The 27335-nt window shown below is 44.0% G+C and overlaps 1 long non-coding RNA gene across 28 annotated transcripts in view; it reads right to left on the reverse strand.

Moving 5' to 3' along the window:
* Positions 1-27335, reverse strand: part of LOC307187927 — a 3519425-nt gene that overhangs the window by 494321 nt on the left and 2997769 nt on the right. The window contains exon 9 of one of the 28 annotated variants that reach the window (XR_013828726.1): positions 2713-2779. The exons of the other annotated variants lie outside the window; for them this stretch is intronic. This is a non-coding gene — a long non-coding RNA (uncharacterized lncRNA). Of the gene's footprint in view, positions 1-2712; positions 2780-27335 lie in introns of those variants that run through there. 28 annotated transcript variants of the gene reach the window in all.

The following is a 27335-nucleotide window of genomic DNA, read 5'->3' on the forward strand; positions in this document are numbered from 1 at the left end:
GAGGTTCGGTGAGCAAATGAAGACCCTTTGAAGTCATATTGCATGGTACCCATTCCACGGGTTTCAACTACCCAGGTTTAAGGTATTCTTCCTTCAGCTAAAACATGCATGTGGAACCTAGAGTATGATCAACCATGTGATCGGGAGACGTGTTCAAATATGTCTCAGTTTTCCTCCCCTGGTACTCGGGTACAACATTCCAGACGCTTTACTAACACTCTCCCCACTTGGAGAGTCAGTCCCTTTAACCTCCTGTTTGGCCCAGTTTGCAATTTCTGCGGAAGATGAACAGGAATAGCGAGAACCAATGAGAGGCTAGCTGGAGGTGTCTGGACGGGCAAATTTAACTCTCATTTCCCACCAGGAAGAGGAATTAACCAAAGGCTCAGCATGCCGGGCCGGAACCAGATTAGGGCCTGAAGCCATCCTGCGGTGTTGCGGCCAGGTCACAAGAAAGCGAGTTGAAGAAAGGAGCTCAGGGGCACTGTAATTCACAAACCTGCAGAGTTATAAATGACAGCTATCGTCCAAAAATAGACTGAAGTAAGGCTGCCAAGAGGACTTGAAAGCAGGGCAGAATTGCAGGAAACCGATTTCAGGAGGTAGACTGGAATTGCATTGAAAGCATAGTAAAAGAGGCAGAACGTCCACAATGATGCACTTGGCCAAGAAGGGCGTATGCGTTTTTTCCTGAATATATTCAGGAAAAAACGCATACGCCCTTTTTGGCCAACCAAGCAAGCTTGCAAAGGAAATCTGCACTACAATGAAGTCTCACTTCCCCCCAGTCAAAAGGGCCATCTTAAAAAAGTGTAAAATCCAGAAAGGCAGGACAGGCCATGGAGAACTGGGAGCCTTGTTATGCTGATGGGCGGGATGTAAATTGCCAACAGACACTCGGGAGAAGTGTATGGTGTTTCCTGAAACATCTAAAAAACAAAGCAACAGAGCCTAGGGCACTTCCACTTATGTTCCTATAGCTTAGGGAAATTAAAATCAAAAAGACACAGCCACCCCAAAGTTTGGGACGCCTCTGTTTACAAGAACCTCGTTTACAGTACAAGTTCAACATCGCAGATAGTGAAAAATGGATAAAGAAGTTGTGGTATTTACTTACAAAGCAATATCACTCAGCAATGAAATCTGTGTCATCAGGCCCTTAGCATCACAATGAGTGGATTCAGGTATGATGATTCTAACTGAAATAAGTCACACAGAAAAAGAAACATCATAAGATATCAGTAATACACGGAATGTAAACTTGGCTACACAGGAACTGAATTACAGAACAGAACAGGGTCTCAAATTTAGAAAACCAACTTATGCTTGCTTAAGGGTAAAGGTGAGTTGGGGTGCTGCATAAAACCAGAGATTGAAATGAGCACAGATAAAGTTCCTTAAGTCAAATATGGAATAGACAAGAGCTACTCCTTGCTCAACGAAATGGACACAACACCGCATATTAAACGCCTAAGAATGTACCTGACTAGTAAGTATCTTAAAACCTATGGATTGCTATGTCTCCGAAAGAGAATCAAGCATGTGTACAGGGGCATAAACGCAGCAGTGATAGGATTGGAGAGGTTCGGTGAGCAAATGAAGACCCTTTGAAGTCATATTGCATGGTACCCATTCCACGGGTTTCAACTACCCAGGTTTAAGGTATTCTTCCTTCAGCTAAAACATGCATGTGGAACCTAGAGTATGATCAACCATGTGATCGGGAGACGTGTTCAAATATGTCTCAGTTTTCCTCCCCTGGTACTCGGGTACAACATTCCAGACGCTTTACTAACACTCTCCCCACTTCGAGAGTCAGTCCCTTTAACCTCCTGTTTGGCCCAGTTTGCAATTTCTGCGGAAGATGAACAGGAATAGCGAGAACCAATGAGAGGCTAGCTGGAGGTGTCTGGACGGGCAAATTTAACTCTCATTTCCCACCAGGAAGAGGAATTAACCAAAGGCTCAGCATGCCGGGCCGGAACCAGATTAGGGCCTGAAGCCATCCTGCGGTGTTGCGGCCAGGTCACAAGAAAGCGAGTTGAAGAAAGGAGCTCAGGGGCACTGTAATTCACAAACCTGCAGAGTTATAAATGACAGCTATCGTCCAAAAATAGACTGAAGTAAGGCTGCCAAGAGGACTTGAAAGCGGGGCAGAATTGCGGGAAACCGATTTCAGGAGGTAGACTGGAATTGCATTGAAAGCATAGGAAAAGAGGCAGAACGTCCACAATGATGCACTTGGCCAAAAAGGGCGTATGCGTTTTTTCCTGAATATATTCAGGAAAAAACGCATATGCCCTTTTTGGCCAACCAAGCAAGCTTGCAAAGGAAATCTGCACTACAATGAAGTCTCACTTCCCCCCGGTCAAAAGGGCCATCTGAAAAAAGTGTAAAATCCAGAAAGGCAGGACAGGCCATGGAGAACTGGGAGCCTTGTTATGCTGATGGGCGGGATGTAAATTGCCAACAACCACTCGGGAGAAGTGTATGGTGTTTCCTGAAACATCTAAAAAACAAAGCAACAGAACCTAGGGCACTTCCACTTATGGTCCTATAGCTTAGGGAAATTAAAATCAAAAAGACACAGCCACCCCAAAGTTTGGAACGGCTCTGTTTACAAGAACCTCGTTTACAGTACAAGTTCAACATCGCAGAAAGTGAAAAATGGATAAAGAAGTTGTGGTATTCACTTACAAAGCAATATCACTCAGCAATGAAATCTATGTCATCAGGCCCTTAGCAGCGCAATGAGTGGATTCAGGTATGATGATTCTAACTGAAATAAGTCACACAGAAAAAGAAACATCATAAGATATCAGTAATACACGGAATGGAAACTTGGCTACACAGGAACTGAATTACAGAACAGAACAGGGTCTCAAATTTAGAAAACCAACTTATGCTTGCTTAAGGGTAAAGGTGAGTTGGGGTGCTGCATAAAACCAGAGATTGAAATGAGCACAGATAAAGTTCCTTAAGCCAAATATGGAATAGACAAGAGCTACTCCTTGCTCAACGAAATGGACTCAACACCGCATATTAAACGCCTAAGAATGTACCTGACTTGTAAGTATCTTAAAACCTATGGATTGCTATGTCTCCGAAAGAGAATCAAGCATGTGTACAGGGGCATAAACGCAGCAGTGATAGGATTGGAGAGGTTCGGTGAGCAAATGAAGACCCTTTGAAGTCATATTGCATGGTACCCATTCCACGGGTTTCAACTACCCAGGTTTAAGGTATTCTTCCTTCAGCTAAAACATGCATGTGGAACCTAGAGTATGATCAACCATGTGATCGGGAGACGTGTTCAAATATGTCTCAGTTTTCCTCCCCTGGTACTCGGGTACAACATTCCAGACGCTTTACTAACACTCTCCCCACTTGGAGAGTCAGTCCCTTTAACCTCCTGTTTGGCCCAGTTTGCAATTTCTGCGGAAGATGAACAGGAATAGCGAGAACCAATGAGAGGCTAGCTGGAGGTGTCTGGACGGGCAAATTTAACTCTCATTTCCCACCAGGAAGAGGAATTAACCAAAGGCTCAGCATGCCGGGCCGGAACCAGATTAGGGCCTGAAGCCATCCTGCGGTGTTGCGGCCAGGTCACAAGAAAGCGAGTTGAAGAAAGGAGCTCAGGGGCACTGTAATTCACAAACCTGCAGAGTTATAAATGACAGCTATCGTCCAAAAATAGACTGAAGTAAGGCTGCCAAGAGGACTTGAAAGCAGGGCAGAATTGCAGGAATCCGATTTCAGGAGGTAGACTGGAATTGCATTGAAAGCATAGGAAAAGAGGCAGAACGTCCACAATGATGCACTTGGCCAAAAAGGGCGTATGCGTTTTTTCCTGAATATATTCAGGAAAAAACGCATACGCCCTTTTTGGCCAACCAAGCAAGCTTGCAAAGGAAATCTGCACTACAATGAAGTCTCACTTCCCCCCGGTCAAAAGGGCCATCTGAAAAAAGTGTAAAATCCAGAAAGGCAGGACAGGCCATGGAGAACTGGGAGCCTTGTTATGCTGATGGGCGGGATGTAAGTTGCCAACAGACACTCGGGAGAAGTGTATGGTGTTTCCTGAAACATCTAAAAAACAAAGCAACAGAGCCTAGGGCACTGCCACTTATGGTCCTATAGCTTAGGGAAATTAAAATCAAAAAGACACAGCCACCCCAAAGTTTGGAACGGCTCTGTTTACAAGAACCTCGTTTACAGTACAAGTTCAACATCGCAGAAAGTGAAAAATGGATAAAGAAGTTGTGGTATTTACTTACAAAGCAATATCCCTCAGCAATGAAATCTATGTCATCAGGCCCTTAGCATCACAATGAGTGGATTCAGGTATGATGATTCTAACTGAAATAAGTCACACAGAAAAAGAAACATCATAAGATATCAGTAATACACGGAATGTAAACTTGGCTACACAGGAACTGAATTACAGAACAGAACAGGGTCTCAAATTTAGAAAACCAACTTATGCTTGCTTAAGGGGAAAGGTGAGTTGGGGTGCTGCATAAAACCAGAGATTGAAATGAGCACAGATAAAGTTCCTTAAGCCAAATATGGAATAGACAAGAGCTACTCCTTGCTCAACGAAATGGACTCAACACCGCATATTAAACGCCTAAGAATGTACCTGACTTGTAAGTATCTTAAAACCTATGGATTGCTATGTCTCCGAAAGAGAATCAAGCATGTGTACAGGGGCATAAACGCAGCAGTGATAGGATTGGAGAGGTTCGGTGAGCAAATGAAGACCCTTTGAATTCATATTGCATGGTACCCATTCCACGGGTTTCAACTACCCAGGTTTAAGGTATTCTTCCTTCAGCTAAAACATGCATGTGGAACCTAGAGTATGATCAACCATGTGATCGGGAGACGTGTTCAAATATGTCTCAGTTTTCCTCCCCTGGTACTCGGGTACAACATTCCAGACGCTTTACTAACACTCTCCCCACTTGGAGAGTCAGTCCCTTTAACCTCCTGTTTGGCCCAGTTTGCAATTTCTGCGGAAGATGAACAGGAATAGCGAGAACCAATGAGAGGCTAGCTGGAGGTGTCTGGACGGGCAAATTTAACTCTCATTTCCCACCAGGAAGAGGAATTAACCAAAGGCTCAGCATGCCGGGCCGGAACCAGATTAGGGCCTGAAGCCATCCTGCGGTGTTGCGGCCAGGTCACAAGAAAGCGAGTTGAAGAAAGGAGCTCAGGGGCACTGTAATTCACAAACCTGCAGAGTTATAAATGACAGCTATCGTCCAAAAATAGACTGAAGTAAGGCTGCCAAGAGGACTTGAAAGCGGGGCAGAATTGCGGGAAACCGATTTCAGGAGGTAGACTGGAATTGCATTGAAAGCATAGGAAAAGAGGCAGAACGTCCACAATGATGCACTTGGCCAAAAAGGGCGTATGCGTTTTTTCCTGAATATATTCAGGAAAAAACGCATATGCCCTTTTTGGCCAACCAAGCAAGCTTGCAAAGGAAATCTGCACTACAATGAAGTCTCACTTCCCCCCGGTCAAAAGGGCCATCTGAAAAAAGTGTAAAATCCAGAAAGGCAGGACAGGCCATGGAGAACTGGGAGCCTTGTTATGCTGATGGGCGGGATGTAAATTGCCAACAACCACTCGGGAGAAGTGTATGGTGTTTCCTGAAACATCTAAAAAACAAAGCAACAGAGCCTAGGGCACTTCCACTTATGGTCCTATAGCTTAGGGAAATTAAAATCAAAAAGACACATCCACCCCAAAGTTTGGAACGGCTCTGTTTACAAGAACCTCGTTTACAGTACAAGTTCAACATCGCAGAAAGTGAAAAATGGATAAAGAAGTTGTGGTATTCACTTACAAAGCAATATCACTCAGCAATGAAATCTATGTCATCAGGCCCTTAGCAGCACAATGAGTGGATTCAGGTATGATGATTCTAACTGAAATAAGTCACACAGAAAAAGAAACATCATAAGATATCAGTAATACACGGAATGGAAACTTGGCTACACAGGAACTGAATTACAGAACAGAACAGGGTCTCAAATTTAGAAAACCAACTTATGCTTGCTTAAGGGTAAAGGTGAGTTGGGGTGCTGCATAAAACCAGAGATTGAAATGAGCACAGATAAAGTTCCTTAAGCCAAATATGGAATAGACAAGAGCTACTCCTTGCTCAACGAAATGGACTCAACACCGCATATTAAACGCCTAAGAATGTACCTGACTTGTAAGTATCTTAAAACCTATGGATTGCTATGTCTCCGAAAGAGAATCAAGCATGTGTACAGGGGCATAAACGCAGCAGTGATAGGATTGGAGAGGTTCGGTGAGCAAATGAAGACCCTTTGAAGTCATATTGCATGGTACCCATTCCACGGGTTTCAACTACCCAGGTTTAAGGTATTCTTCCTTCAGCTAAAACATGCATGTGGAACCTAGAGTATGATCAACCATGTGATCGGGAGACGTGTTCAAATATGTCTCAGTTTTCCTCCCCTGGTACTCGGGTACAACATTCCAGACGCTTTACTAACACTCTCCCCACTTGGAGAGTCAGTCCCTTTAACCTCCTGTTTGGCCCAGTTTGCAATTTCTGCGGAAGATGAACAGGAATAGCGAGAACCAATGAGAGGCTAGCTGGAGGTGTCTGGACGGGCAAATTTAACTCTCATTTCCCACCAGGAAGAGGAATTAACCAAAGGCTCAGCATGCCGGGCCGGAACCAGATTAGGGCCTGAAGCCATCCTGCGGTGTTGCGGCCAGGTCACAAGAAAGCGAGTTGAAGAAAGGAGCTCAGGGGCACTGTAATTCACAAACCTGCAGAGTTATAAATGACAGCTATCGTCCAAAAATAGACTGAAGTAAGGCTGCCAAGAGGACTTGAAAGCAGGGCAGAATTGCAGGAATCCGATTTCAGGAGGTAGACTGGAATTGCATTGAAAGCATAGGAAAAGAGGCAGAACGTCCACAATGATGCACTTGGCCAAAAAGGGCGTATGCGTTTTTTCCTGAATATATTCAGGAAAAAACGCATACGCCCTTTTTGGCCAACCAAGCAAGCTTGCAAAGGAAATCTGCACTACAATGAAGTCTCACTTCCCCCCGGTCAAAAGGGCCATCTGAAAAAAGTGTAAAATCCAGAAAGGCAGGACAGGCCATGGAGAACTGGGAGCCTTGTTATGCTGATGGGCGGGATGTAAGTTGCCAACAGACACTCGGGAGAAGTGTATGGTGTTTCCTGAAACATCTAAAAAACAAAGCAACAGAGCCTAGGGCACTGCCACTTATGGTCCTATAGCTTAGGGAAATTAAAATCAAAAAGACACAGCCACCCCAAAGTTTGGGACGCCTCTGTTTACAAGAAACTCGTTTACAGTACAAGTTCAACATCGCAGAAAGTGAAAAATGGATAAAGAAGTTGTGGTATTTACTTACAAAGCAATACCCCTCAGCAATGAAATCTATGTCATCAGGCCCTTAGCATCACAATGAGTGGATTCAGGTATGATGATTCTAACTGAAATAAGTCACACAGAAAAAGAAACATCATAAGATATCAGTAATACACGGAATGTAAACTTGGCTACACAGGAACTGAATTACAGAACAGAACAGGGTCTCAAATTTAGAAAACCAACTTATGCTTGCTTAAGGGGAAAGGTGAGTTGGGGTGCTGCATAAAACCAGAGATTGAAATGAGCACAGATAAAGTTCCTTAAGTCAAATATGGAATAGACAAGAGCTACTCCTTGCTCAATGAAATGGACTCAACACCGCATATTAAACGCCTAAGAATGTACCTGACTAGTAAGTATCGTAAAACCTATGGATTGCTATGTCTCCAAAAGAGAATCAAGCATGTGTACAGGGGCATAAACGCAGCAGCGATAGGACTGGAGAGGTTCGGTGAGCAAATGAAGACCCTTTGAAGTCATATTGCATGGTACCCATTACACGGGTCTCAACTCTCCAGGTTTAAGGTATTCTTCCTTCAGCTAAAACATGCATGTGGAACCCAAGTATGATCAACCATGTGAACGGGAGACGTGTTCAAATATGTCTCAGTTTTCCTCCCCTGGTACTCGGGTGCAACATTCCAGACGCTTTACTAACACTCTCCCCACTTGGAGAGTCAGTGCTTTAACCTCCTGTTTGGCCCAGTTTGCAATTTCTGCGGAAGATGAACAGGAATAGCGAGAACCAATGAGAGGCTAGCTGGAGGTGTCTGGACGGGCAAATTTAACTCTCATTTCCCACCAGGAAGAGGAAATAACCAAAGGCTCAGCGTGCCGTACCGGAACCAGATTAGGCCTGAAGCCATCCTGCGGTGTTGCGGCCAGCTCAAAAGAAAGCGAGTTGAAGAAAGGAGCTCAGGGGCACTGTAATTCACAAACCTGCAGAGTTATAAATGACAGCTATCGTCCAAAAATATACTGAAGTAAGGCTGCCAAGAGGACTTGAAAGCGGGGAAGAATTGCAGGAAACCGATTTCAGGAGGTAGACTGGAATTGCATTGAAAGCATAGGAAAAGAGGCAGAACGTCCACAATGATGCACTTGGCCAAAAAGGGCGTATGCGTTTTTTCCTGAATATATTCAGGAAAAAACGCATACGCCCTTTTTGGCCAAGCAAGCAAGCTTGCAAAGGAAATCTGCACTACAATGAAGTCTCACTTCCCCCCGGTCAAAAGGGCCATCTGAAAAAAATGTAAAATCCAGAAAGGCAAGACAGGCCATGGAGAACAGGGAGCCTTGTTATGCTGATGGGCGGGATGTAAATTGCCAACAACCACTCCGGAGAAGTGTATGGTGTTTCCTGAAACATCTAAAAAACAAAGCAACAGAGCCTAGGGCACTTCCACTTATGGTCCTATAGCTTAGGGAAATTAAAATCAAAAAGACACAGCCACCCCAAAGTTTGGAACAGCTCTGTTTACAAGAACCTCGTTTACAGTACAAGTTCAACATCGCAGAAAGTGAAAAATGGATAAAGAAGTTGTGGTATTCACTTACAAAGCAATATCACTCAGCAATGAAATCTATGTCATCAGGCCCTTAGCAGCACAATGAGTGGATTTAGGTATGATGATTCTAACTGAAGTAAGTCACACAGAAAAAGAAACATCATAAGATATCAGTAATACACGGAATGGAAACTTGGCTACACAGGAACGGAATTACAGAACAGAACAGGGTCTCAAATTTAGAAAACCAACTTATGCTTGCTTAAGGGTAAAGGTGAGTTGGGGTGCTGCATAAAACCAGAGATTGAAATGAGCACAGATAAAGTTCCTTAAGCCAAATATGGAATAGACAAGAGCTACTCCTTGCTCAACGAAATGGACTCAACACCGCATATTAAACGCCTAAGAATGTACCTGACTTGTAAGTATCTTAAAACCTATGGATTGCTATGTCTCCGAAAGAGAATCAAGCATGTGTACAGGGGCATAAACGCAGCAGTGATAGGATTGGAGAGGTTCGGTGAGCAAATGAAGACCCTTTGAAGTCATATTGCATGGTACCCATTCCACGGGTTTCAACTACCCAGGTTTAAGGTATTCTTCCTTCAGCTAAAACATGCATGTGGAACCTAGAGTATGATCAACCATGTGATCGGGAGACGTGTTCAAATATGTCTCAGTTTTCCTCCCCTGGTACTCGGGTACAACATTCCAGACGCTTTACTAACACTCTCCCCACTTGGAGAGTCAGTCCCTTTAACCTCCTGTTTGGCCCAGTTTGCAATTTCTGCGGAAGATGAACAGGAATAGCGAGAACCAATGAGAGGCTAGCTGGAGGTGTCTGGACGGGCAAATTTAACTCTCATTTCCCACCAGGAAGAGGAATTAACCAAAGGCTCAGCATGCCGGGCCGGAACCAGATTAGGGCCTGAAGCCATCCTGCGGTGTTGCGGCCAGGTCACAAGAAAGCGAGTTGAAGAAAGGAGCTCAGGGTCACTGTAATTCACAAACCTGCAGAGTTATAAATGACAGCTATCGTCCAAAAATAGACTGAAGTAAGGCTGCCAAGAGGACTTGAAAGCAGGGCAGAATTGCAGGAATCCGATTTCAGGAGGTAGACTGGAATTGCATTGAAAGCATAGGAAAAGAGGCAGAACGTCCACAATGATGCACTTGGCCAAAAAGGGCGTATGCGTTTTTTCCTGAATATATTCAGGAAAAAACGCATACGCCCTTTTTGGCCAACCAAGCAAGCTTGCAAAGGAAATCTGCACTACAATGAAGTCTCACTTCCCCCCGGTCAAAAGGGCCATCTGAAAAAAATGTAAAATCCACAAAGGCAGGACAGGCCATGGAGAACTGGGAGCCTTGTTATGCTGATGGACGGGATGTAAATTGCCAACAACCACTGGGGAGAAGTGTATGGTGTTTCCTAAAACATCTAAAAAACAAAGCAACAGAACCTAGGGCACTTCCACTTATGGTCCTATAGCTTAGGGAAATTAAAATCAAAAAGACACAGCCACCCCAAAGTTTGGAACGGCTCTGTTTACAAGAACCTCGTTTACAGTACAAGTTCAACATCGCAGAAAGTGAAAAATGGATAAAGAAGTTGTGGTATTTACTTACAAAGCAATATCACTCAGCAATGAAATCTATGTCATCAGGCCCTTAGCAGCACAATGAGTGGATTCAGGTATGATGATTCTAACTGAAGTAAGTCACACAGAAAAAGAAACATCATAAGATATCAGTAATACACGGAATGTAAACTTGGCTACACAGGAACTGAATTACAGAACAGAACAGGGTCTCAAATTTAGAAAACCAACTTATGCTTGCTTAAGGGTAAAGGTGAGTTGGGGTGCTGCATAAAACCAGAGATTGAAATGAGCACAGATAAAGTTCCTTAAGTCAAATATGGAATAGACAAGAGCTACTCCTTGCTCAACGAAATGGACTCAACACCGCATATTAAACGCCTAAGAATGTACCTGACTAGTTATTATCTTAAAACCTATGGATTGCTATGTCTCCGAAAGAGAATCAAGCATGTGTACAGGGGCATAAACGCAGCAGTGATAGGATTGGAGAGGTTCGGTGAGCAAATGAAGACCCTTTGAAGTCATATTGCATGGTACCCATTACACGGGTCTTAACTCTCCAGGTTTAAGGTATTCTTCCTTCAGCTAAAACATGCATGTGGAACCCAAGAATGATCAACCATGTGAACGGGAGACGTGTTCAAATATGTCTCAGTTTTCCTCCCCTGGTACTCGGGTGCAACATTCCAGACGCTTTACTAACACTCTCCCCACTTGGAGAGTCAGCGCCTTTAACCTTCTGTTTGGCCCAGTTTGCAATTTCTGCGGAAGATGAACAGGAATAGTGAGAACCAATGAGAGACTAGCTGGAGGTGTCTGGACGGGCAAATTTAACTCTCATTTCCCACCAGGAAGAGGAAATAACCAAAGGCTCAGCGTGCCGTGCCGGAACCAGATTAGGGCCTGAAGCCATCCTGCGGTGTTGCGGCCAGGTCACAAGAAAGCAAGTTGAAGAAAGGAGCTCAGGGGCACTGTAATTCACAAACCTGCAGAGTTATAAATGACAGCTATCGTCCAAAAATAGACTGAAGTAAGGCTGCCAAGAGGACTTGAAAGCAGGGCAGAATTGCAGGAAACCGATTTCAGGAGGTAGACTGGAATTGCATTGAAAGCATAGGAAAAGAGGCAGAACGTCCACAATGATGCACTTGGCCAAAAAGGGCGTATGCGTTTTTTCCTGAATATATTCAGGAAAAAACGCATACGCCCTTTTTGGCCAACCAAGCAAGCTTGCAAAGGAAATCTGCACTACAATGAAGTCTCACTTCCCCCTGGTCAAAAGAGCCATCTGAAAAAAGTGTAAAATCCAGAAAGGCAGGACAGGCCATGGAGAACTGGGAGCCTTGTTATGCTGATGGGCGGGATGTAAATTGCCAACAACCACTCGGGAGAAGTGTATGGTGTTTCCTGAAACATCTAAAAAACAAAGCAACAGAGCCTAGGGCACTTCCACTTATGGTCCTATAGCTTAGGGAAATTAAAATCAAAAAGACACAGCCACCCCAATGTTTGGAATGGCTCTGTTTACAAGAACCTCGTTTACAGTACAAGTTCAACATCACAGAAAGTGAAAAATGGATAAAGAAGTTGTGGTATTTACTTACAAAGCAATATCACTCAGCAATGAAATCTATGTCATCAGGCCCTTAGCAGCACAATGAGTGGATTCAGGTATGATGATTCTAACTGAAATAAGTCACACAGAAAAAGAAACATCATAAGATATCTGTAATACACGGAATGGAAACTTGGCTACACAGGAACTGAATTACAGAACAGAACAGCGTCTCAAATTTAGAAAACCAACTTATGCTTGCTTAAGGGTAAAGGTGAGTTGGGGTGCTGCATAAAACCAGAGATTGAAATGAGCACAGATAAAGTTCCTTAAGCCAAATATGGAATAGACAAGAGCTACTCCTTGCTCAACGAAATGGACTCAACACCGCATATTAAACGCCTAAGAATGTACCTGACTTGTAAGTATCTTAAAACCTATGGATTGCTATGTCTCCGAAAGAGAATCAAGCATGTGTACAGGGGCATAAACGCAGCAGTGATAGGATTGGAGAGGTTCGGTGAGCAAATGAAGACCCTTTGAAGTCATATTGCATGGTACCCATTCCACGGGTTTCAACTACCCAGGTTTAAGGTATTCTTCCTTCAGCTAAAACATGCATGTGGAACCTAGAGTATGATCAACCATGTGATCGGGAGACGTGTTCAAATATGTCTCAGTTTTCCTCCCCTGGTACTCGGGTACAACATTCCAGACGCTTTACTAACACTCTCCCCACTTGGAGAGTCAGTCCCTTTAACCTCCTGTGTGGCCCGGTTTGCAATTTCTGCGGAAGATGAACAGGAATAGCGAGAACCAATGAGAGGCTAGCTGGAGGTGTCTGGACGGGCAAATTTAACTCTCATTTCCCACCAGGAAGAGGAATTAACCAAAGGCTCAGCATGCCGGGCCGGAACCAGATTAGGGCCTGAAGCCATCCTGCGGTGTTGCGGCCAGGTCACAAGAAAGCGAGTTGAAGAAAGGAGCTCAGGGTCACTGTAATTCACAAACCTGCAGAGTTATAAATGACAGCTATCGTCCAAAAATAGACTGAAGTAAGGCTGCCAAGAGGACTTGAAAGCGGGGCAGAATTGCGGGAAAACGGTTTCAGGAGGTAGACTGGAATTGCATTGAAAGCATAGGAAAAGAGGCAGAACGTCCACAATGATGCACTTGGCCAAAAAGGGCGTATGCGTTTTTTCCTGAATATATTCAGGAAAAAACGCATACGCCCTTTTTGGCCAACCAAGCAAGCTTGCAAAGGAAATCTGCACTACAATGAAGTCTCACTTCCCCCCGGTCAAAAGGGCCATCTGAAAAAAGTGTAAAATCCAGAAAGGCAGGACAGGCCATGAAGAACTGGGAGCCTTGTTATGCTGATGGGCGGGATGTAAATTGCCAACAACCACTCGGGAGAAGTGTATGGTGTTTCCTGAAACATCTAAAAAACAAAGCAACAGAGCCTATGGCACTTCCACTTATGGTCCTATAGCTTAGGGAAATTAAAATCAAAAAGACACAGCCACCCCAAAGTTTGGGACGCCTCTGTTTACAAGAAACTCGTTTACAGTACAAGTTCAACATCGCAGAAAGTGAAAAATGGATAAAGAAGTTGTGGTATTTACTTACAAAGCAATATCACTCAGCAATGAAATCTATGTCATCAGGCCCTTAGCAACACAATGAGTGGATTCAGGTATGATGATTCTAACTGAAATAAGTCACACAGAAAAAGAAACATCATAAGATATCAGTAATACACGGAATGTAAACTTGGCTACACAGGAACTGAATTACAGAACAGAACAGGGTCTCAAATTTAGAAAACCAACTTATGCTTGCTTAAGGGTAAAGGTGAGTTGGGGTGCTGCATAAAACCAGAGATTGAAATGAGCAGAGATAAAGTTCCTTAAGTCAAATATGGAATAGACAAGAGCTACTCCTTGCTCAACGAAATGGACTCAACACCGCATATTAAACGCCTAAGAATGTACCTGACTAGTAAGTATCGTAAAACCTATGGATTGCTATGTCTCCAAAAGAGAATCAAGCATGTGTACAGGGGCATAAACGCAGCAGTGATAGGATTGGAGAGGTTCGGTGAGCAAATGAAGACCCTTTGAAGTCATATTGCATGGTACCCATTCCACGGGTCTTAACTCTCCAGGTTTAAGGTATTCTTCCTTCAGCTAAAACATGCATGTGGAACCCAAGAATGATCAACCATGTGAACGGGAGACGTGTTCAAATATGTCTCAGTTTTCCTCCCCTGGTACTCGGGTGCAACATTCCAGACGCTTTACTAACACTCTCCCCACTTGGAGAGTCAGCGCCTTTAACCTCCTGTTTGGCCCAGTTTGCAATTTCTGCGGAAGATGAACAGGAATAGCGAGAACCAATGAGAGACTAGCTGGAGGTGTCTGGACGGGCAAATTTAACTCTCATTTCCCACCAGGAAGAGGAAATAACCAAAGGCTCAGCGTGCCGTGCCGGAACCAGATTAGGGCCTGAAGCCATCCTGCGGTGTTGCGGCCAGGTCACAAGAAAGCAAGTTGAAGAAAGGAGCTCAGGGGCACTGTAATTCACAAACCTGCAGAGTTATAAATGACAGCTATCGTCCAAAAATAGACTGAAGTAAGGTTGCCAAGAGGACTTGAAAGCGGGGCAGAATTGCAGGAAACCGATTTCAGGAGGTAGACTGGAATTGCATTGAAAGCATAGGAAAAGAGGCAGAACGTCCACAATGATGCACTTGGCCAAAAAGGGCGTATGCGTTTTTTCCTGAATATATTCAGGAAAAAACGCATACGCCCTTTTTGGCCAACCAAGCAAGCTTGCAAAGGAAATCTGCACTACAATGAAGTCTCACTTCCCCCCGGTCAAAAGGGCCATCTGAAAAAAATGTAAAATCCAGAAAGGCAGGACAGGCCATGGAGAACAGGGAGCCTTGTTATGCTGATGGGCGGGATGTAAATTGCCAACAACCACTCCGGAGAAGTGTATGGTGTTTCCTGAAACATCTAAAAAACAAAGCAACAGAGCCTAGGGCACTTCCACTTATGGTCCTATAGCTTAGGGAAATTAAAATCAAAAAGACACAGCCACCCCAAAGTTTGGAACAGCTCTGTTTACAAGAACCTCGTTTACAGTACAAGTTCAACATCGCAGAAAGTGAAAAATGGATAAAGAAGTTGTGGTATTCACTTACAAAGCAATATCACTCAGCAATGAAATCTATGTCATCAGGCCCTTAGCAGCACAATGAGTGGATTTAGGTATGATGATTCTAACTGAAGTAAGTCACACAGAAAAAGAAACATCATAAGATATCAGTAATACACGGAATGGAAACTTGGCTACACAGGAACGGAATTACAGAACAGAACAGGGTCTCAAATTTAGAAAACCAACTTATGCTTGCTTAAGGGTAAAGGTGAGTTGGGGTGCTGCATAAAACCAGAGATTGAAATGAGCACAGATAAAGTTCCTTAAGCCAAATATGGAATAGACAAGAGCTACTCCTTGCTCAACGAAATGGACTCAACACCGCATATTAAACGCCTAAGAATGTACCTGACTTGTAAGTATCTTAAAACCTATGGATTGCTATGTCTCCGAAAGAGAATCAAGCATGTGTACAGGGGCATAAACGCAGCAGTGATAGGATTGGAGAGGTTCGGTGAGCAAATGAAGACCCTTTGAAGTCATATTGCATGGTACCCATTCCACGGGTTTCAACTACCCAGGTTTAAGGTATTCTTCCTTCAGCTAAAACATGCATGTGGAACCTAGAGTATGATCAACCATGTGATCGGGAGACGTGTTCAAATATGTCTCAGTTTTCCTCCCCTGGTACTCGGGTACAACATTCCAGACGCTTTACTAACACTCTCCCCACTTGGAGAGTCAGTCCCTTTAACCTCCTGTTTGGCCCAGTTTGCAATTTCTGCGGAAGATGAACAGGAATAGCGAGAACCAATGAGAGGCTAGCTGGAGGTGTCTGGACGGGCAAATTTAACTCTCATTTCCCACCAGGAAGAGGAATTAACCAAAGGCTCAGCATGCCGGGCCGGAACCAGATTAGGGCCTGAAGCCATCCTGCGGTGTTGCGGCCAGGTCACAAGAAAGCGAGTTGAAGAAAGGAGCTCAGGGGCACTGTAATTCACAAACCTGCAGAGTTATAAATGACAGCTATTGTCCAAAAATAGACTGAAGTAAGGCTGCCAAGAGGACTTGAGAGCGGGGCAGAATTGCGGGAAAACGATTTCAGGAGGTAGACTGGAATTGCATTGAAAGCATAGGAAAAGAGGCAGAACGTCCACAATGATGCACTTGGCCAAAAAGGGCGTATGCGTTTTTTCCTGAATATATTCAGGAAAAAACGCATACGCCCTTTTTGGCCAACCAAGCAAGCTTGCAAAGGAAATCTGCACTACAATGAAGTCTCACTTCCCCCCGGTCAAAAGGGCCATCTGAAAAAAGTGTAAAATCCAGAAAGGCAGGACAGGCCATGGAGAACTGGGAGCCTTGTTATGCTGATGGACGGGATGTAAATTGCCAACAACCACTCGGGAGAAGTGTATGGTGTTTCCTGAAACATCTAAAAAACAAAGCAACAGAGCCTAGGGCACTTCCACTTATGGTCCTATAGCTTAGGGAAATTAAAATCAAAAAGACACAGCCACCCCAAAGTTTGGAACGGCTCTGTTTACAAGAACCTCGTTTACAGTACAAGTTCAACATCGCAGAAAGTGAAAAATGGATAAAGAAGTTGTGGTATTTACTTACAAAGCAATATCACTCAGCAATGAAATCTGTGTCATCAGGCCGTTAGCAGCACAATGAGTGGATTCAGGTATGATGATTCTAACTGAAGTAAGTCACACAGAAAAAGAAACATCATAAGATATCAGTAATACACGGAATGTAAACTTGGCTACACAGGAACTGAATTACAGAACAGAACAGGGTCTCAAATTTAGAAAACCAACTTATGCTTGCTTAAGGGTAAAGGTGAGTTGGGGTGCTGCATAAAACCAGAGATTGAAATGAGCACAGATAAAGTTCCTTAAGTCAAATATGGAATAGACAAGAGCTACTCCTTGCTCAACGAAATGGACTCAACACCGCATATTAAACGCCTAAGAATGTACCTGACTAGTAAGTATCTTAAAACCTATGGATTGCTATGTCTCCAAAAGAGAATCAAGCATGTGTACAGGGGCATAAACGCAGCAGTGATAGGATTGGAGAGGTTCGGTGAGCAAATGAAGACCCTTTGAAGTCATATTGCATGGTACCCATTACACGGGTCTTAACTCTCCAGGTTTAAGGTATTCTTCCTTCAGCTAAAACATGCATGTGGAACCCAAGAATGATCAACCATGTGAACGGGAGACGTGTTCAAATATGTCTCAGTTTTCCTCCCCTGGTACTCGGGTGCAACATTCCAGACGCTTTACTAACACTCTCCCCACTTGGAGAGTCAGCACCTTTAACCTCCTGTTTGGCCCAGTTTGCAATTTCTGCGGAAGATGAACAGGAATAGCGAGAACCAATGAGAGACTAGCTGGAGGTGTCTGGACGGGCAAATTTAACTCTCATTTCCCACCAGGAAGAGGAAATAACCAAAGGCTCAGCGTGCCGTGCCGGAACCAGATTAGGGCCTGAAGCCATCCTGCGGTGTTGCGGCCAGGTCACAAGAAAGCAAGTTGAAGAAAGGAGCTCAGGGGCACTGTAATTCACAAACCTGCAGAGTTATAAATGACAGCTATCGTCCAAAAATAGACTGAAGTAAGGCTGCCAAGAGGACTTGAAAGCGGGGCAGAATTGCAGGAAACCGATTTCAGGAGGTAGACTGGAATTGCATTGAAAGCATAGGAAAAGAGGCAGAACGTCCACAATGATGCACTTGGCCAAAAAGGGCGTATGCGTTTTTTCCTGAATATATTCAGGAAAAAACGCATACGCCCTTTTTGGCCAACCAAGCAAGCTTGCAAAGGAAATCTGCACTACAATGAAGTCTCACTTCCCCCTGGTCAAAAGGGCCATCTGAAAAAAGTGTAAAATCCAGAAAGGCAGGACAGGCCATGGAGAACTGGGAGCCTTGTTATGCTGATGGGCGGGATGTAAATTGCCAACAACCACTCGGGAGAAGTGTATGGTGTTTCCTGAAACATCTAAAAAACAAAGCAACAGAGCCTAGGGCACTTCCACTTATGGTCCTATAGCTTAGGGAAATTAAAATCAAAAAGACACAGCCACCCCAATGTTTGGAATGGCTCTGTTTACAAGAACCTCGTTTACAGTACAAGTTCAACATCACAGAAAGTGAAAAATGGATAAAGAAGTTGTGGTATTTACTTACAAAGCAATATCACTCAGCAATGAAATCTATGTCATCAGGCCCTTAGCAGCACAATGAGTGGATTCAGGTATGATGATTCTAACTGAAATAAGTCACACAGAAAAAGAAACATCATAAGATATCTGTAATACACGGAATGGAAACTTGGCTACACAGGAACTGAATTACAGAACAGAACAGCGTCTCAAATTTAGAAAACCAACTTATGCTTGCTTAAGGGTAAAGGTGAGTTGGGGTGCTGCATAAAACCAGAGATTGAAATGAGCACAGATAAAGTTCCTTAAGCCAAATATGGAATAGACAAGAGCTACTCCTTGCTCAACGAAATGGACTCAACACCGCATATTAAACGCCTAAGAATGTACCTGACTTGTAAGTATCTTAAAACCTATGGATTGCTATGTCTCCGAAAGAGAATCAAGCATGTGTACAGGGGCATAAACGCAGCAGTGATAGGATTGGAGAGGTTCGGTGAGCAAATGAAGACCCTTTGAAGTCATATTGCATGGTACCCATTCCACGGGTTTCAACTACCCAGGTTTAAGGTATTCTTCCTTCAGCTAAAACATGCATGTGGAACCTAGAGTATGATCAACCATGTGATCGGGAGACGTGTTCAAATATGTCTCAGTTTTCCTCCCCTGGTACTCGGGTACAACATTCCAGACGCTTTACTAACACTCTCCCCACTTGGAGAGTCAGTCCCTTTAACCTCCTGTTTGGCCCAGTTTGCAATTTCTGCGGAAGATGAACAGGAATAGCGAGAACCAATGAGAGGCTAGCTGGAGGTGTCTGGACGGGCAAATTTAACTCTCATTTCCCACCAGGAAGAGGAATTAACCAAAGGCTCAGCATGCCGGGCCGGAACCAGATTAGGGCCTGAAGCCATCCTGCGGTGTTGCGGCCAGGTCACAAGAAAGCGAGTTGAAGAAAGGAGCTCAGGGGCACTGTAATTCACAAACCTGCAGAGTTATAAATGACAGCTATCGTCCAAAAATAGACTGAAGTAAGGCTGCCAAGAGGACTTGAGAGCGGGGCAGAATTGCGGGAAAACGATTTCAGGAGGTAGACTGGAATTGCATTGAAAGCATAGGAAAAGAGGCAGAACGTCCACAATGATGCACTTGGCCAAAAAGGGCGTATGCGTTTTTTCCTGAATATATTCAGGAAAAAACGCATACGCCCTTTTTGGCCAACCAAGCAAGCTTGCAAAGGAAATCTGCACTACAATGAAGTCTCACTTCCCCCCGGTCAAAAGGGCCATCTGAAAAAAGTGTAAAATCCAGAAAGGCAGGACAGGCCATGGAGAACTGGGAGCCTTGTTATGCTGATGGACGGGATGTAAATTGCCAACAACCACTCGAGAGAAGTGTATGGTGTTTCCTGAAACATCTAAAAAACAAAGCAACAGAGCCTAGGGCACTTCCACTTATGGTCCTATAGCTTAGGGAAATTAAAACCAAAAAGACACAGCCACCCCAAAGTTTGGAACAGCTCTGTTTACAAGAACCTCGTTTACAGTACAAGTTCAACATCGCAGAAAGTGAAAAATGGATAAAGAAGTTGTGGTATTTACTTACAAAGCAATATCACTCAGCAATGAAATCTGTGTCATCAGGCCGTTAGCAGCACAATGAGTGGATTCAGGTATGATGATTCTAACTGAAGTAAGTCACACAGAAAAAGAAACATCATAAGATATCAGTAATACACGGAATGTAAACTTGGCTACACAGGAACTGAATTACAGAACAGAACAGGGTCTCAAATTTAGAAAACCAACTTATGCTTGCTTAAGGGTAAAGGTGAGTTGGGGTGCTGCATAAAACCAGAGATTGAAATGAGCACAGATAAAGTTCCTTAAGTCAAATATGGAATAGACAAGAGCTACTCCTTGCTCAACGAAATGGACTCAACACCGCATATTAAACGCCTAAGAATGTACCTGACTAGTAAGTATCTTAAAACCTATGGATTGCTATGTCTCCAAAAGAGAATCAAGCATGTGTACAGGGGCATAAACGCAGCAGTGATAGGATTGGAGAGGTTCGGTGAGCAAATGAAGACCCTTTGAAGTCATATTGCATGGTACCCATTACACGGGTCTTAACTCTCCAGGTTTAAGGTATTCTTCCTTCAGCTAAAACATGCATGTGGAACCCAAGAATGATCAACCATGTGAACGGGAGACGTGTTCAAATATGTCTCAGTTTTCCTCCCCTGGTACTCGGGTGCAACATTCCAGACGCTTTACTAACACTCTCCCCACTTGGAGAGTCAGCACCTTTAACCTCCTGTTTGGCCCAGTTTGCAATTTCTGCGGAAGATGAACAGGAATAGCGAGAACCAATGAGAGACTAGCTGGAGGTGTCTGGACGGGCAAATTTAACTCTCATTTCCCACCAGGAAGAGGAAATAACCAAAGGCTCAGCGTGCCGTGCCGGAACCAGATTAGGGCCTGAAGCCATCCTGCGGTGTTGCGGCCAGGTCACAAGAAAGCAAGTTGAAGAAAGGAGCTCAGGGGCACTGTAATTCACAAACCTGCAGAGTTATAAATGACAGCTATCGTCCAAAAATAGACTGAAGTAAGGCTGCCAAGAGGACTTGAAAGCGGGGCAGAATTGCAGGAAACCGATTTCAGGAGGTAGACTGGAATTGCATTGAAAGCATAGGAAAAGAGGCAGAACGTCCACAATGATGCACTTGGCCAAAAAGGGCGTATGCGTTTTTTCCTGAATATATTCAGGAAAAAACGCATACGCCCTTTTTGGCCAACCAAGCAAGCTTGCAAAGGAAATCTGCACTACAATGAAGTCTCACTTCCCCCTGGTCAAAAGGGCCATCTGAAAAAAGTGTAAAATCCAGAAAGGCAGGACAGGCCATGGAGAACTGGGAGCCTTGTTATGCTGATGGGCGGGATGTAAATTGCCAACAACCACTCGGGAGAAGTGTATGGTGTTTCCTGAAACATCTAAAAAACAAAGCAACAGAGCCTAGGGCACTTCCACTTATGGTCCTATAGCTTAGGGAAATTAAAATCAAAAAGACACAGCCACCCCAATGTTTGGAATGGCTCTGTTTACAAGAACCTCGTTTACAGTACAAGTTCAACATCACAGAAAGTGAAAAATGGATAAAGAAGTTGTGGTATTTACTTACAAAGCAATATCACTCAGCAATGAAATCTATGTCATCAGGCCCTTAGCAGCACAATGAGTGGATTCAGGTATGATGATTCTAACTGAAATAAGTCACACAGAAAAAGAAACATCATAAGATATCTGTAATACACGGAATGGAAACTTGGCTACACAGGAACTGAATTACAGAACAGAACAGCGTCTCAAATTTAGAAAACCAACTTATGCTTGCTTAAGGGGAAAGGTGAGTTGGGGTGCTGCATAAAACCAGAGATTGAAATGAGCACAGATAAAGTTCCTTAAGCCAAATATGGAATAGACAAGAGCTACTCCTTGCTCAACGAAATGGACTCAACACCGCATATTAAACGCCTAAGAATGTACCTGACTTGTAAGTATCTTAAAACCTATGGATTGCTATGTCTCCGAAAGAGAATCAAGCATGTGTACAGGGGCATAAACGCAGCAGTGATAGGATTGGAGAGGTTCGGTGAGCAAATGAAGACCCTTTGAAGTCATATTGCATGGTACCCATTCCACGGGTTTCAACTACCCAGGTTTAAGGTATTCTTCCTTCAGCTAAAACATGCATGTGGAACCTAGAGTATGATCAACCATGTGATCGGGAGACGTGTTCAAATATGTCTCAGTTTTCCTCCCCTGGTACTCGGGTACAACATTCCAGACGCTTTACTAACACTCTCCCCACTTGGAGAGTCAGTCCCTTTAACCTCCTGTTTGGCCCAGTTTGCAATTTCTGCGGAAGATGAACAGGAATAGCGAGAACCAATGAGAGGCTAGCTGGAGGTGTCTGGACGGGCAAATTTAACTCTCATTTCCCACCAGGAAGAGGAATTAACCAAAGGCTCAGCATGCCGGGCCGGAACCAGATTAGGGCCTGAAGCCATCCTGCGGTGTTGCGGCCAGGTCACAAGAAAGCGAGTTGAAGAAAGGAGCTCAGGGGCACTGTAATTCACAAACCTGCAGAGTTATAAATGACAGCTATCGTCCAAAAATAGACTGAAGTAAGGCTGCCAAGAGGACTTGAGAGCGGGGCAGAATTGCGGGAAAACGATTTCAGGAGGTAGACTGGAATTGCATTGAAAGCATAGGAAAAGAGGCAGAACGTCCACAATGATGCACTTGGCCAAAAAGGGCGTATGCGTTTTTTCCTGAATATATTCAGGAAAAAACGCATACGCCCTTTTTGGCCAACCAAGCAAGCTTGCAAAGGAAATCTGCACTACAATGAAGTCTCACTTCCCCCCGGTCAAAAGGGCCATCTGAAAAAAGTGTAAAATCCAGAAAGGCAGGACAGGCCATGAAGAACTGGGAGCCTTGTTATGCTGATGGGCGGGATGTAAATTGCCAACAACCACTCGGGAGAAGTGTATGGTGTTTCCTGAAACATCTAAAAAACAAAGCAACAGAGCCTATGGCACTTCCACTTATGGTCCTATAGCTTAGGGAAATTAAAATCAAAAAGACACAGCCACCCCAAAGTTTGGGACGCCTCTGTTTACAAGAAACTCGTTTACAGTACAAGTTCAACATCGCAGAAAGTGAAAAATGGATAAAGAAGTTGTGGTATTTACTTACAAAGCAATATCACTCAGCAATGAAATCTATGTCATCAGGCCCTTAGCAACACAATGAGTGGATTCAGGTATGATGATTCTAACTGAAATAAGTCACACAGAAAAAGAAACATCATAAGATATCTGTAATACACGGAATGTAAACTTGGCTACACAGGAACTGAATTACAGAACAGAACAGGGTCTCAAATTTAGAAAACCAACTTATGCTTGCTTAAGGGTAAAGGTGAGTTGGGGTGCTGCATAAAACCAGAGATTGAAATGAGCACAGATAAAGTTCCTTAAGTCAAATATGGAATAGACAAGAGCTACTCCTTGCTCAACGAAATGGACTCAACACCGCATATTAAACGCCTAAGAATGTACCTGACTAGTAAGTATCGTAAAACCTATGGATTGCTATGTCTCCAAAAGAGAATCAAGCATGTGTACAGGGGCATAAACGCAGCAGTGATAGGATTGGAGAGGTTCGGTGAGCAAATGAAGACCCTTTGAAGTCATATTGCATGGTACCCATTACACGGGTCTCAACTCTCCAGGTTTAAGGTATTCTTCCTTCAGCTAAAACATGCATGTGGAACCCAAGAATGATCAACCATGTGAACGGGAGACGTGTTCAAATATGTCTCAGTTTTCCTCCCCTGGTACTCGGGTGCAACATTCCAGACGCTTTACTAACACTCTCCCCACTTGGAGAGTCAGCGCCTTTAACCTCCTGTTTGGCCCAGTTTGCAATTTCTGCGGAAGATGAACAGGAATAGCGAGAACCAATGAGAGACTAGCTGGAGGTGTCTGGACGGGCAAATTTAACTCTCATTTCCCACCAGGAAGAGGAAATAACCAAAGGCTCAGCGTGCCGTGCCGGAACCAGATTAGGGCCTGAAGCCATCCTGCGGTGTTGCGGCCAGGTCACAAGAAAGCAAGTTGAAGAAAGGAGCTCAGGGGCACTGTAATTCACAAACCTGCAGAGTTATAAATGACAGCTATCGTCCAAAAATAGACTGAAGTAAGGCTGCCAAGAGGACTTGAAAGCGGGGCAGAATTGCAGGAAACCGATTTCAGGAGGTAGACTGGAATTGCATTGAAAGCATAGGAAAAGAGGCAGAACGTCCACAATGATGCACTTGGCCAAAAAGGGCGTATGCGTTTTTTCCTGAATATATTCAGGAAAAAACGCATACGCCCTTTTTGGCCAACCAAGCAAGCTTGCAAAGGAAATCTGCACTACAATGAAGTCTCACTTCCCCCTGGTCAAAAGAGCCATCTGAAAAAAGTGTAAAATCCAGAAAGGCAGGACAGGCCATGGAGAACTGGGAGCCTTGTTATGCTGATGGGCGGGATGTAAATTGCCAACAACCACTCGGGAGAAGTGTATGGTGTTTCCTGAAACATCTAAAAAACAAAGCAACAGAGCCTAGGGCACTTCCACTTATGGTCCTATAGCTTAGGGAAATTAAAATCAAAAAGACACAGCCACCCCAAAGTTTGGAACAGCTCTGTTTACAAGAACCTCGTTTACAGTACAAGTTCAACATCACAGAAAGTGAAAAATGGATAAAGAAGTTGTGGTATTTACTTACAAAGCAATATCACTCAGCAATGAAATCTATGTCATCAGGCCCTTAGCAGCACAATGAGTGGATTCAGGTATGATGATTCTAACTGAAATAAGTCACACAGAAAAAGAAACATCATAAGATATCTGTAATACACGGAATGGAAACTTGGCTACACAGGAACTGAATTACAGAACAGAACAGCGTCTCAAATTTAGAAAACCAACTTATGCTTGCTTAAGGGTAAAGGTGAGTTGGGGTGCTGCATAAAACTAGAGATTGAAATGAGCACAGATAAAGTTCCTTAAGCCAAATATGGAATAGACAAGAGCTACTCCTTGCTCAACGAAATGGACTCAACACCGCATATTAAACGCCTAAGAATGTACCTGACTTGTAAGTATCTTAAAACCTATGGATTGCTATGTCTCCGAAAGAGAATCAAGCATGTGTACAGGGGCATAAACGCAGCAGTGATAGGATTGGAGAGGTTCGGTGAGCAAATGAAGACCCTTTGAAGTCATATTGCATGGTACCCATTCCACGGGTTTCAACTACCCAGGTTTAAGGTATTCTTCCTTCAGCTAAAACATGCATGTGGAACCTAGAGTATGATCAACCATGTGATCGGGAGACGTGTTCAAATATGTCTCAGTTTTCCTCCCCTGGTACTCGGGTACAACATTCCAGACGCTTTACTAACACTCTCCCCACTTGGAGAGTCAGTCCCTTTAACCTCCTGTTTGGCCCAGTTTGCAATTTCTGCGGAAGATGAACAGGAATAGCGAGAACCAATGAGAGGCTAGCTGGAGGTGTCTGGACGGGCAAATTTAACTCTCATTTCCCACCAGGAAGAGGAATTAACCAAAGGCTCAGCATGCCGGGCCGGAACCAGATTAGGGCCTGAAGCCATCCTGCGGTGTTGCGGCCAGCTCAAAAGAAAGCGAGTTGAAGAAAGGAGCTCAGGGGCACTGTAATTCACAAACCTGCAGAGTTATAAATGACAGCTATGGTCCAAAAATATACTGAAGTAAGGCTGCCAAGAGGACTGGAAAGCGGGGCAGAATTGCAGGAAACCGATTTCAGGAGGTAGACTGGAATTGCATTGAAAGCATAGGAAAAGAGGCAGAACGTCCACAATGATGCACTTGGCCAAAAAGGGCGTATGCGTTTTTTCCTGAATATATTCAGGAAAAAACGCATACGCCCTTTTTGGCCAACCAAGCAAGCTTGCAAAGGAAATCTGCACTACAATGAAGTCTCACTTCCCCCCGGTCAAAAGGGCCATCTGAAAAAAGTGTAAAATCCAGAAAGGCAGGACAGGCCATGGAGAACTGGGAGCCTTGTTATGCTGATGGGCGGGATGTAAATTGCCAACAGACACTCGGGAGAAGTGTATGGTGTTTCCTGAAACATCTAAAAAACAAAGCAACAGAACCTAGGGCACTTCCACTTATGGTCCTATAGCTTAGGGAAATTAAAATCAAAAAGACACAGCCACCCCAAAGTTTGGAACGGCTCTGTTTACAAGAACCTCGTTTACAGTACAAGTTCAACATCGCAGAAAGTGAAAAATGGATAAAGAAGTTGTGGTATTTACTTACAAAGCAATATCACTCAGCAATGAAATCTATGTCAGCAGGCCCTTAGCAGCACAATGAGTGGATTCAGGTATGATGATTCTAACTGAAATAAGTCACACAGAAAAAGAAACATCATAAGATATCAGTAATACACGGAATGGAAACTTGGCTACACAGGAACTGAATTACAGAACAGAACAGGGTCTCAAATTTAGAAAACCTACTTATGCTTGCTTAAGGGTAAAGGTGAGTTGGGGTGCTGCATAAAACCAGAGATTGAAATGAGCACAGATAAAGTTCCTTAGGCCAAATATGGAATAGACAAGAGCTACTCCTTGCTCAACGAAATGGACTCAACACCGCATATTAAACGCCTAAGAATGTACCTGACTAGTAAGTATCTTAAAACCTATAGATTGCTATGTCTCCGAAAGAGAATCAAGCATGCGTACAGGGGCATAAACGCAGCAGTGATAGGATTGGAGAGGTTCGGTGAGCAAATGAAGACCCTTTGAAGTCATATTGCATGGTACCCATTCCACGGGTTTCAACTACCCAGGTTTTAGGTATTCTTCCTTCAGCTAAAACATGCATGTGGAACCCAGAGTATGATCAACCATGTGATCGGGAGACGTGTTCAAATATGTCTCAGTTTTCCTCCCCTGGTACTCGGGTGCAACATTCCAGACGCTTTACTAACACTCTCCCCACTTGGAGAGTCAGCGCCTTTAACCTCCTGTTTGGCCCAGTTTGCAATTTCTGCGGAAGATGAACAGGAATAGCGAGAACCAATGAGAGGCTAGCTGGAGGTGTCTGGACGGGCAAATTTAACTCTCATTTCCCACCAGGAGGAGGAAATAACCAAAGGCTCAGCGTGCCGTGCCAGAATCAGATTAGGGCCTGAAGCCATCCTGCGGTGTTGCGGCCAGGTCACAAGAAAGCGAGTTGAAGAAAGGAGCTCAGGGGC

This window comes from Stenella coeruleoalba, assembly GCF_951394435.1.
Source record: "Stenella coeruleoalba genome assembly, chromosome: 6".
NCBI classification, from domain to species: Eukaryota; Metazoa; Chordata; class Mammalia; order Artiodactyla; family Delphinidae; genus Stenella; species Stenella coeruleoalba.